Here is a 10,910-nt window from a genome sequence, read left to right as displayed (position 1 = left end):
TAAGTCGCATATCTGTAAAAAGAAGAAACAAGGCTATCGGCAGGTAGAGAGACTCTGAGACATGAAAGCTGCAGTTTAGCGCTAATGTGCTCATTTACTAGCAAAGACAGGACAGACAAAAACCTAACAAAACACATTAACACAAAACAAATGACACAAGGGCTAAAACAAAAGGTCTACAGAAACGTGCACACATAAACACAGCCACGCACATCCACCTCTACCCTTTTTATACACCTGTGACTGGAGCCTAATGAATCATTCATTAATTATGTATTCAATTTGTGGCTCCAGCCACATTCCCACATGTTTTGACAGGGAGGAATTGAACCCCCTCCCTGCCAACCCAATATTTTATTATAGTAACATTTGTGTACATTTCTGAGAAGGTAAAGGTAATGTGTAGTCATGGGAGAAAGGCTGGCACAGAGAATGAAAAGCTCACAAGCTTTGGTATTATGAAGTGAAGTCTGTCAGAATACTACAGCACTAGCTCACTAGTTTCAGAGACAGCATCTGTTGATTTAACTCCTCTGCCCATCTGTAGGACAGGGATATTTTGGATTTGTGGAATGAGGTTTGGACCAACAGGGGTCCATATGTTCTACAGCTGGCAGTTACAGTATCTCATATTTTTCCAGTGGCATATTTTTATCCGGTACCATAAAACTAAAACACATCTTATGACATGTTCCTTAAGAATCTGTTCCTTTCTGCCAACATCCTCCCCTGCCATCCCAGGAGAAACTATTGACACATGATAGTCATTCTTTGGTCCTTAAAGTCTTCAGCTGGCACACTGCATTTAATACTTAACTACTATATAGATGGATATTTTGAGTACCAATACTGATAGGAAGCCAATAATAACAGCTGCACTGTCAAAAAGCTACAATATGTCCATATTGTCATTAATCTATATGCTGTTACTGCTGTTTGAATTAGGCATATGATATTAAAGTACATATTTGCTTTTTACTTCATGTTGGAATGCACAAAGAAAATATAATTTAGAATTGTTATGGGTTCTTTTTCTCAATATGGTCAATTCTGGTCTTTTAAAATGTTTTACTTATTTACTTATACTTACATGATAAGGATAGATAAGTGATTTTTTTTTTAGAACAGTGCCACTTTATTAAAATAATAGCAAGCCAATAATATCTGAGGGTAAAACACCATTATTAACTCCTCCCTGTACTGTAGATGTACTGGTGTGTAGTTCTAAAACAGACATTTACCTGTATACTGTGGTTCCTACTGTAGGTTTTATAAAATAAACCCCACTACCATCAGCAGTTATTATTAGAGATTAAGTATAACTGACATGTTAGCATGGACTGGTAGGCATTGTATAGGAGGCTGTGTGGTCCAGTGGTTAAAGAAAAGGGCTTGTAACCAGGAGGTCCCTGGTTCAAATCCTACCTCAGCCACTGACTCATTGTGTGACCCTGAGCAAGTCACTTAACCTCCTTGTGCTCCGTCTTTCGGGTGAGACGTAATTGTAAGTGACTCTGCAGCTGATGCATCGTTCACATGCCGTAGTCTCTGTAAGTCGCCTTGGATAAAGGCGTCTGCTAAATAAAGAAATAATAATAATAATTGTCAGAAATAGAAAAGCTGTGTGGGGGAGCCTCCTGGCGCTTCTTGCCTCTGTACACGTTAACAACCTCGGGGTTGTACACTGGCAGCCACTTGTAGGGGTTGACCGTGGCACAGAATAGACCAGGGTAGGTCTAGAAAACAATAGAATACAATTATATATATTCACCAGTGGCTATAAATATTACACCCCCTTTTTTGATATGGTCCCTACACCTTCAAAATGTGATTCAAATGTTTCTTTTTTAATATAAAATGTTTAATAACTGAGATTTTACCATTTATATAAATAAAATGTAACAAAACAAAAACAAAACAAAAAAAACACAATCTTACTGTGCTTTTCAACGATAATTGCTTCTGTGAGTTCGTAGGCCTTTTATTCTTGATATGAAGACGGCCTAACTTTGGATGCTCTCTATGCCCAGTTCATAATGTGATATCTAAATTAGGTTGTAAAACATACAATTACGTTATTAAAGCACAAACATTGATATTTATGAAAAATGTACCCCAATTATTTGTCCATGGCTACACCTGTACAGTATAACACAGGTAGTGATTAATTAAATGTTAAATGATGTAAATACTCTGTATAAATCCCTATAAATACTCTGTATAAATCCCTTTGTAGTCAAAGGTTTACATACCCCAATGGAAATTTATTATTTTTAGAAATTTCTCGTGAAAAAAAAAGAATTTTAGGAAAAATCTTTTCTAGCAAAAGTTTTGCTTTTGTGGATGAGGAAAAAAAAAAAAGTTACAAGAAATGATTTATTTCAGCATTTGTTTTGCAAAACTCCAAAAACGCTAATTCAAAAGTATTCATACCCTTTAATGCTATGATAGTGTTGTCTACAAGGTGCTAGAAATTTCAATATGATAATGTAGAACCTAATTCTAGAAAATGCTGGATTGTAGGTGAACATTCTTAGAGAGTATAAAAGGGTTAGGCACAGGATGATTGCTGTCATTACCAATAAGTCAACATGGGAAAAAGTAAAGGGCTATCTGAAGACCTTAGGCAGAAAATTATTTATTGTCATAAAGCTGGAGAAGGATACAAGAAGATTTCCAAGCATTTGAGTATCCCAATTTCAACTATTGTTTCTATCAAGAGTGCAAGACTCATGGTACTGACACAATGCTCCCTTGGTCTGGAAGAAAGAAGGTTATTTCACCAAGAACAGCCAAGATATTCAAAGTGAATTGGCTGCAAGTGTGACTTGGGTTTCCATTTCAACCATAGATTAAGTATTGCATGGTGAAAGTCTCAATGGTCGCAGGCCAAGGAAAAAGCCACTCTTAGGAAAACTTCTCAAGGACAATTGCTTAAAGTTTGCAAAAAGGCATTTGAATGATGGATATGTGTTCTGGTCAAAGGTTTTATGGAGTGATGAAACAAAAATCGAGCTATTTGGTTACGCTGATAGTTGTTACGTTTGGAGAAAGTCTTCTGAGGTGTACAAAGAAAAGCACACCATACCTACTGTCAAGCATGGAGGTGGTAATATCCTTCTATGGGGCTTTTCCTGTAATGGTACAAGAAATTTAGTTCCAGTACATGGTAAAATGGATTCCATAGCATACCAAAAGATATTGGCCAATGCGTGGGGTACTTCAGTTATTCCACAAATGAGGATGGCCAAATAACCGACAGGCATGTAAAGGGAGGGGGTGGTTTGTCTACACTCTACGGCCATCCTTATGAGTCAAATAAACTCAAGACTCTGAATGTTCAAAGAGTATTTATACAACAACAGTATATGGGAAGTGCTCCCCTTATTGCTGATCACACCAAAGGAAGATAAAAAAAAAAAGAACCTGCCAAACGGGCAAGCAAGTGTCAGTTTAGAGTTGATGATGCTATTTGTTATTTTATCAACCTAAAAATGTAAAAGGAAATCAATGTACAATAGAACAATAGAAATAAAGAATGTAAAGATGCTGCAAGTTGAATGCATATAATGTGTAATAATAATAATTATAATCATAATCAAAGCCTGCTGCATTTTAGAAAGTCTGCACATTGTTTAGAATATCTTATATGATCCCTTTTTGGATGGTCCTATATGATCCTGATGTGGATTCAAGAGTTTAGCTTCAAGCTGTGGCCATCAGCACAATCCCCTGGCGGCTTTTATACGAAGTCGCATCCTTATCTATTAGAAGGCGTCTCTGTATTTGGTCAGCAGGACATCTGGCAACAACATCATTTTTTTCAGTAAACTGTAGCAGCATTAGGTCGCGTTCAAATTTCAATTATCATCTAAAAGCCACAACAGTATAAGATCATAGAGTTTAAGTTAGATATGCTAATTTATAACGTATCTCTCCGACATGGATCCTGAGATTACATTATTACTGTTTATATATGTTGGTTATATTATATTATGTTATATTTGTAATTTGGACCAGACATGTGTGTCTGATGGGAAGAAATTAACAGTTCGGTATTGGCCAACTAAAGTATTTAAAAAATGTGTTTTCGGACATTACTTACTATCCAAACTAGGACTCAAAACAGATGGGGAGAACCTGATTGGCAGACTTTTTGGACAAGTACTTGGTAGTCTCTACAGCAGAGTTGGAAAGTTTAAGCATGCAATAAGTTCACTGCTTACTTCCTTTTTTATCCTTGTCATTTTTATCCTTGTCATTTGATTTTAAACTGGTTATAGCTAACAAAATAATCCATATAGTTGCTATACAGGCCTCGGGTGTACAGTTTTGAAAAAAAAAACACGTTACAGCAAATGTGTACTTTTATTTGACATCTGTTACCAAACTAGGTTAAAAGAAGTTCTCAGTTTCCTTTTCTGGCTCTCATGAAGTCTGTTACCATTTCACTTCCCAAGTCCTTTCTCTTCAGCAGTGTCTTTGGGGTCAGAATGTAACTGGCTGCAAGGCAGGAGAGGTCAGAGTCTGAGAGGGAGTAGCTAAATATTTCTATTCCTTTCTACACATGTTTACCATTTTTTAAACTAAAATCCAGTTAGCTGTACTTGCCAAGGAGAAGGTGGTATTGTTTTGTTATATATAATTGTAGCACAGCAGGGAGGGGGTTAAAAATCATCCTTGCTAAACACATGAATACATGTGATTGTTAATTGTTTTATAATTTGTTAATTGTTTTCAGCTGGTAAGAACTGTAAATTAAACCCAGCTGACTAATGTAAAAAGGCAGCCGTCCGTATGCTCAAGGCTGCTGAGTGAGGACATGGGAAAGAGTACTCTGTGTCCGAGCAGTCATGTTGTAGGTACTGTGCTGTGTTAATTTCTGTAAACCTATGTATGTTTGTCAAGCGCTAAACTGCAATTCTGTGTGTCAGGTCTCAGTAAAAAGGGGCAAACGAACGTGAGCGAGTGCAGCTCGTATATATATTAGGGTGTGTGTGTGAAAGGGGCTACCAGTATTCGATTATCCCAATATTGATATGTAAAATCAGCAGCGTCACTTCACAAAAGGCTTTGTGGTGTGGTGTGGTGTGGGGCAATAAAACTCTACAACAAACTTTAAAAAAATACAAACCTAGTTTCCTGAGTGACACATCCAGTAAAAGCACTCTTGTAGAGTGCAGGATATGCCCTATAGTCTGGGCATTGCCGGTTCGAGTCCAGGCTATTCTTTTGCCGACAGAAGACGGGAGCTCCCAGGGGGCAGTGCACAACTGGCTGAGCGCCTCCGGGGGGAGGGAGAGTTAGGTCGGCCAGGGTGTCATCAGCTCACCGCGCACCAGCAACCCCTATGGTCTGGCCGGGCACCTGCAGGCTTGCCTATAAGCTGGTCCTGGAGGGCCGGTGTCCAACTGTACAGTAAATTGCTTAATTGGACCAATTCAGCTTCTAATAAGCGCTTGATTGGTCCAATTAAGTAATTTAGGGGGCAGTTGGAACAAAAGCCAGGAGGACACCGGCCCTCCAGGACCAGGATTGGGCACCCCTGGTCTACAGTGTGTAAAAAAGCGGGCGGCTAACGGCACACGCTTTGGAGGACAGCGTGCGTTCGTCTTCGCCCCTCCCGACTCAGCGCAGTGGTGGTAGTGGTGAGCTGAGCTAAAAAAATAATAATTTGGGGAGAAAATAACAAAAAACGAATTGGTGACTACTAAATTAAAAAAAAAAAAAAAAAAAAAACAACAACACACCTCTGACATTGCATGAATAAACCTAGAAGCAGAGGATATTGTCTAGGTTTCATTGTTGCAAAGATATCAACCAGGATATCAAAATCAAGTTTGCAAAATCTTGGATTGGTCATGGAAGTTCGTAAATAGCTTTTAACCAAACAGAAAACAGACGCTGATTGCTTTCAGTGGTTACTGGAAGAGTGATTACTACCTTTATGATTTTAATAATATATAAGTAAAAGTAATAGCAAGTATCCTTTAAGAGTTGTACCAGCTCAAAAAGAGAATAAAAACTACCGGTGGCGCGAGTTTAGTTTTTGGTTCCCCTCTTCGACTCAGTAACTTCTTAATTAGTCATAGGCTGGTGCCAGGTTTGTGTGGGCCCCGGGCAATGTACCTCCAGTGCCCCCCACCTTCACCCCCAAACCAAAAATATTTTTCTATCAAAAAGGTTTTCATAATCAGTAGTCCCTCGCTAAACCGGACACGTCTGGAGACATGAGTTGTCTGATTAAAAAAATAATAATAATAATAATAATTGTAATAAATGTGTACAGTAGGCCTATACACAAATCCAAATAATACCTGTAGCACACTTTCTTTTTACTTTAGCCAACCGATAACACACAATAAATCTTGCTGATGCATTTTGGAAAAAAGAAAAGAAAAAAGGGGAGATCTGAAAAGTTTCACTGCACTGCACGCATACAGTTTAGTTTAGTTTAGTCAAAACAAAACTTTTCATTCTTAAAGGCTGCTTGAGTAGGATAGTTGGCACAGAAATAGTAAATTTACTCATATTTCCAATTTTATTTTTGTATTGAATGGGGGGGCCCTCTGGCGTCGGGGCCCCTGGCGCTGCCCGGGTGCTGATGCCAGCTCTGGCTATTATTTTGCTATTTGCTTAGTTGCTGTGACATGATAGATCTTATAAGCTAAGCACTTTTATTGACAAGTTCTCAAAACACATCTTAAACACTTGAACAGAATTATTAGTAAAACTCTTTTGCTTTTTATAACACAATGTACGCAACAGCTGCTATCGTACAGTTGAATTTTAACAAATGCAAATTATTGCAATTATTTTTAGGCATAACAGTTTTAAAACATAGTAGCATTGCAGCTTTTGGCAAGAAAAAAGAAAATGTTTCATTCAACAACGTTACATTGTCAGGCTAGTCCCTACACTTTCCTTTAAGCCTTTTAACTTCTCACAGAAACTGCCATTTGGGGGCCCCCTGGCAAGCTTGGGAGGGGCACCCCCCCCCCAGCTATGGACAAATGTTTTGCATCACCCTATAGAATTAACTAGTGTTGCTTCACATAAGTCGAATGAAACCTGCTGAATAATGTTACATTAACATATTGAATTACATACCGCTTTGTAGTTTTCAATATATTTAATGAAAAACTGAAAGAAATAGAAAAATGTGACATTTCAAAATCTAACATGAAATACTGTACTACTATTATGGCTTCTGGTAGACTTGCAATATAATTTTGCAGTCTCTTTGATTAAATTATGTTTATTTTTTATTATGTCTCAATCCTAAAATTCTACATGATGCTAAACTTTTGACCATAGCTGTAAATTTTTATAAATCTCTGCACTTACCATAATCGATCAATTTTCATTTAGAATTTTCTTATACACTTATTTTGCATATGCACACCCCACATACATAGTTTATGCATCTATTTCATAAGGTAAAACTAATGTCATAACAAACAAAACTCAGAAATGATGTATTTATGGTATTTTCTGTAGTAAATGTGTGCAAGATTTGTATCGTGCTAAGTCACAAACAGCCTTGAAGGGTAAGTACCCCAAGTATTATTTTGAGCACTCTGGACACCTTTCTTGACATTTCGTCTGAATACTTGGCTCTGTCTTTTGGAATGCTGTGATTGTGAACTCTTTGCATCTGTTTGTCTCTTCTTGTTTAAGAGAACTACCTCATTGGAAAGAGACATAACTGAAAACCAAACAGGCAAACTTGATACCTGGTATGAAGGCTAAGGCCTTTCTTAAGTGCCAGGGAAAAGTTTCTTACATACCAACAACTCTGAGAATAAAACAATGCTAACCACTCTCTAGCAGTTGTCTCCAAGGGTACCCAGTCGCATTTGGTTAATGAATATTTGGGCTACCACTGCACTTGATGATTGGAAATAAGGGCTTTTACAGTGTATGATGTCACAGAAGCGCTAGTATTTTCTTGTATTAATTAGACTGCATGGAGCATTGAGTGTATGAAGAGATAACAAATGGATAAAATCTGAGCGAAAGTCAAGGATGTTAGACTAGCAAGAGAGACTGTCATACACTCAGCGCGTCTTCTGGTTAAAGCTATTTCACAAGAGCTTTGGTCTTTCCTTGTTTTCTGGTCCTAGTCAGTTAGGTATCGTTTCAAATCTGACTTCAACCAAACCAAGCATTGGCTCTTTGATGGACTGTTGATGTTATGCTGCCAATGAACTCTTTATAATGTTTGTTTATACGCACTGTACCATATTGTTCAATTACAAATCCCAATTATAATGTAACAGCAGGAAACTGATTCTATGGGTATGCTTGATTGATTTAGCTTTTTGTTTGTATGTATTTCCTTTAGCTTGAGTAAGCATTACAAAATATGGTGTTCACCTCTCTGACTCATATTAAATATGAGGCCCAACTTAAGAATTCCCTTTCTAAGAATGGCGGTTAAAATATTGATTTTATACTTTAAAAATGACTATGAGAACCACATCAGTGATCTTGTGTAAGATGTGACCTGAAATAGCATTCAATAACACTATATTATTTGGATTTTTTTTTTTGCATTTTGCTAATGTAGTGGCATGTGCTTGTATGCCTGCACATTTCTTTGAATAGTGCCAAATAATTGGGATTTGTACTTCGTTTTTATTTGATCCTACTTAATAAAGGAAGGACAACGTACACCCGACTATTAGAAAACTGCAATTGCATTGATTTTTCTGGGTGACGGTAACAGCGGTACATCACCATATAAAAATAAAAGATTGGTTCATGTCTAAATAAGTTGTTTTTATTTTTAATGCAGGTGTCAAAGAAGTGAACATTTAACAGCCTGTTTTATAACTACAACACTGAAAAATATTAAGAACTGCAGTTTATAAGAAAATAACATGGAACCTTATTTTACATTTTCATGGCTTTCCATGGTCACAAACCTCGGATCTCTCTGGACTGGAGGAAACCGTCAACATTCCTAGGCGTTGCTCTTGTGCATGAGTCCCAAAGCAGAATTGTGAAGCTGGCTGGAAGTGCGCTCTCAGAACAGTGGAGAGGGCTCTCCAGACATTAGAGGTCAAGACGCCTCCAGCAGCTGTTAGACACTTGAAGGGAATAGCTTGAGTACCTTCTGGGTGAGACAGTTTTCTCCTTTCATCATCTCATCCCCAGAATATCATGCTACAAGGGCATCCTTCCAACCTCCATCCACTGTGAAGTAAAGCAGCTCTCTTGAGTACACTGGTCATGGGCAGGACGCAGGCATAAACACACACTACAGATTCCCTCTGTACAGAAAATATAAGTGATAGGGGCAGGTTACAATAGAAACTTTCAATTGTTCACTTTGAGGAATGGAGAAGATGGAATGCAGACACTCCCCACTTAGATCATACCCTTCTTCTGTGTTCAGGAACAGCTGATGACAGTCTGTCTACTTTCATGCATGACAAAACACCCAACACCTGTTTTTCAAGGAGCGGTTAATAAAACCCTCAAAACTGTCTCGTAAATAAAGTATACATTGCACTATTTATTCAAAAAAGAAAAAAAAAAAACACTGCTCTAAATATAGTTTTATGATTAGCACAAATTGTTTGCAGAATGCAAAACAAATGCATTGCCTGTTTCTAGTTCTACAGTTCTAGTTTAATGTTTTCACAACCTTTAGTTTCATTTCTTTATATACTGTAGGTGAGTTTATCTTTTATTTTTTAAAGTTGTGCTCTTATTCACATCAGAAATATAACAATGGAGGGTGCCCAGGGGCTCATCTAGTAAAAGCACGGCCGTTTAAAAAGCGTCACTATTTTCCTGGCACATGGTATGTCTTTGATTGCAGTTAGCCAGTTGAGATGCTTACACATTCTGTATAATTTTTCTCCATCAATTCAACTAAGTTCATGTTTTTTCAATGTACCAATGGTGCATTATTTAGGTATCACCCTTTAGTTATATATACTTCCATTCTAGGACAAGCAACATTGGTCCTGGAGTTCCATTTCAGTCCATGCTTAGGATCTGGCCAGGGGTTTAATTTGTTCAATTAAATAATTAGATTGTCTGAACAACGACCTGGACTGTCCAGGTTGTCCACCCCTGTGCTAAAGTCTGCCAATTATATGGATACTTATAGATCTCTGTAGAAACATCCAGTACAATGTCCTGGAACAAAACACAGCACTCTACCTTGATCACAGTTAAAGAATATGCCAACAGCTGACAAAATATTATTTAGCAAAGCTCAAGGCTACTTCTGGTAGAAGTTGAATTAGAAGAAAACTTTTATGATGAGTAAAAGATGCCAAAAGATATATCTGATTTATATAGTATGCAAATGGAAAGCCTAACGCTTGGAAAGGACTACATATACTTTACCATCATCATAATAATCCACTTTGGTTTTAATTTGTACCATGATACTGGTCATTTATTTCTGTATGCCTGACTTTAAACTTGAAGAACATCAGGATGTACAAGAATATGACTCAGATTCTAAACACTTCTACAATACGTAACAAATAGATTAGAATAGCATCACTCTCCATCCTAATCCATGCAGTAACCTAGGCAAACTCCTTAAGACTTGTGTGTAAATGTCACTTCAGTTTCAGATTATTAAATGTGCTAAATAAAGCTCAAGCAAATGACTTCATCTGTCACAAGGAAGTACTGTATGACAAATGCCTCTTCACTGCTGGCAGCATTTCAAGGAATACAAATTATAAGACGTATGACCGATTGTGGCAGTATATTGTTCTTAATATTTTAAAGCCCTAATGTATGCCCTAAAATTGTCAGGTATTTAACAGGTTTGTGTTAATGCTCACTTTTGGGTTTGATTTGACGAACATCAAAAATGAAATTGAACAAAAAAAACTGTGAGCAATCGGGAGAACCTTCTACAAGTTGCAGAATCT

Source organism: Acipenser ruthenus, chromosome 19 (assembly GCF_902713425.1).
Source record: "Acipenser ruthenus chromosome 19, fAciRut3.2 maternal haplotype, whole genome shotgun sequence".
In the NCBI taxonomy this organism is placed as follows: domain Eukaryota; kingdom Metazoa; phylum Chordata; class Actinopteri; order Acipenseriformes; family Acipenseridae; genus Acipenser; species Acipenser ruthenus.
Note: the sequence above shows the minus strand (reverse complement) of the source record.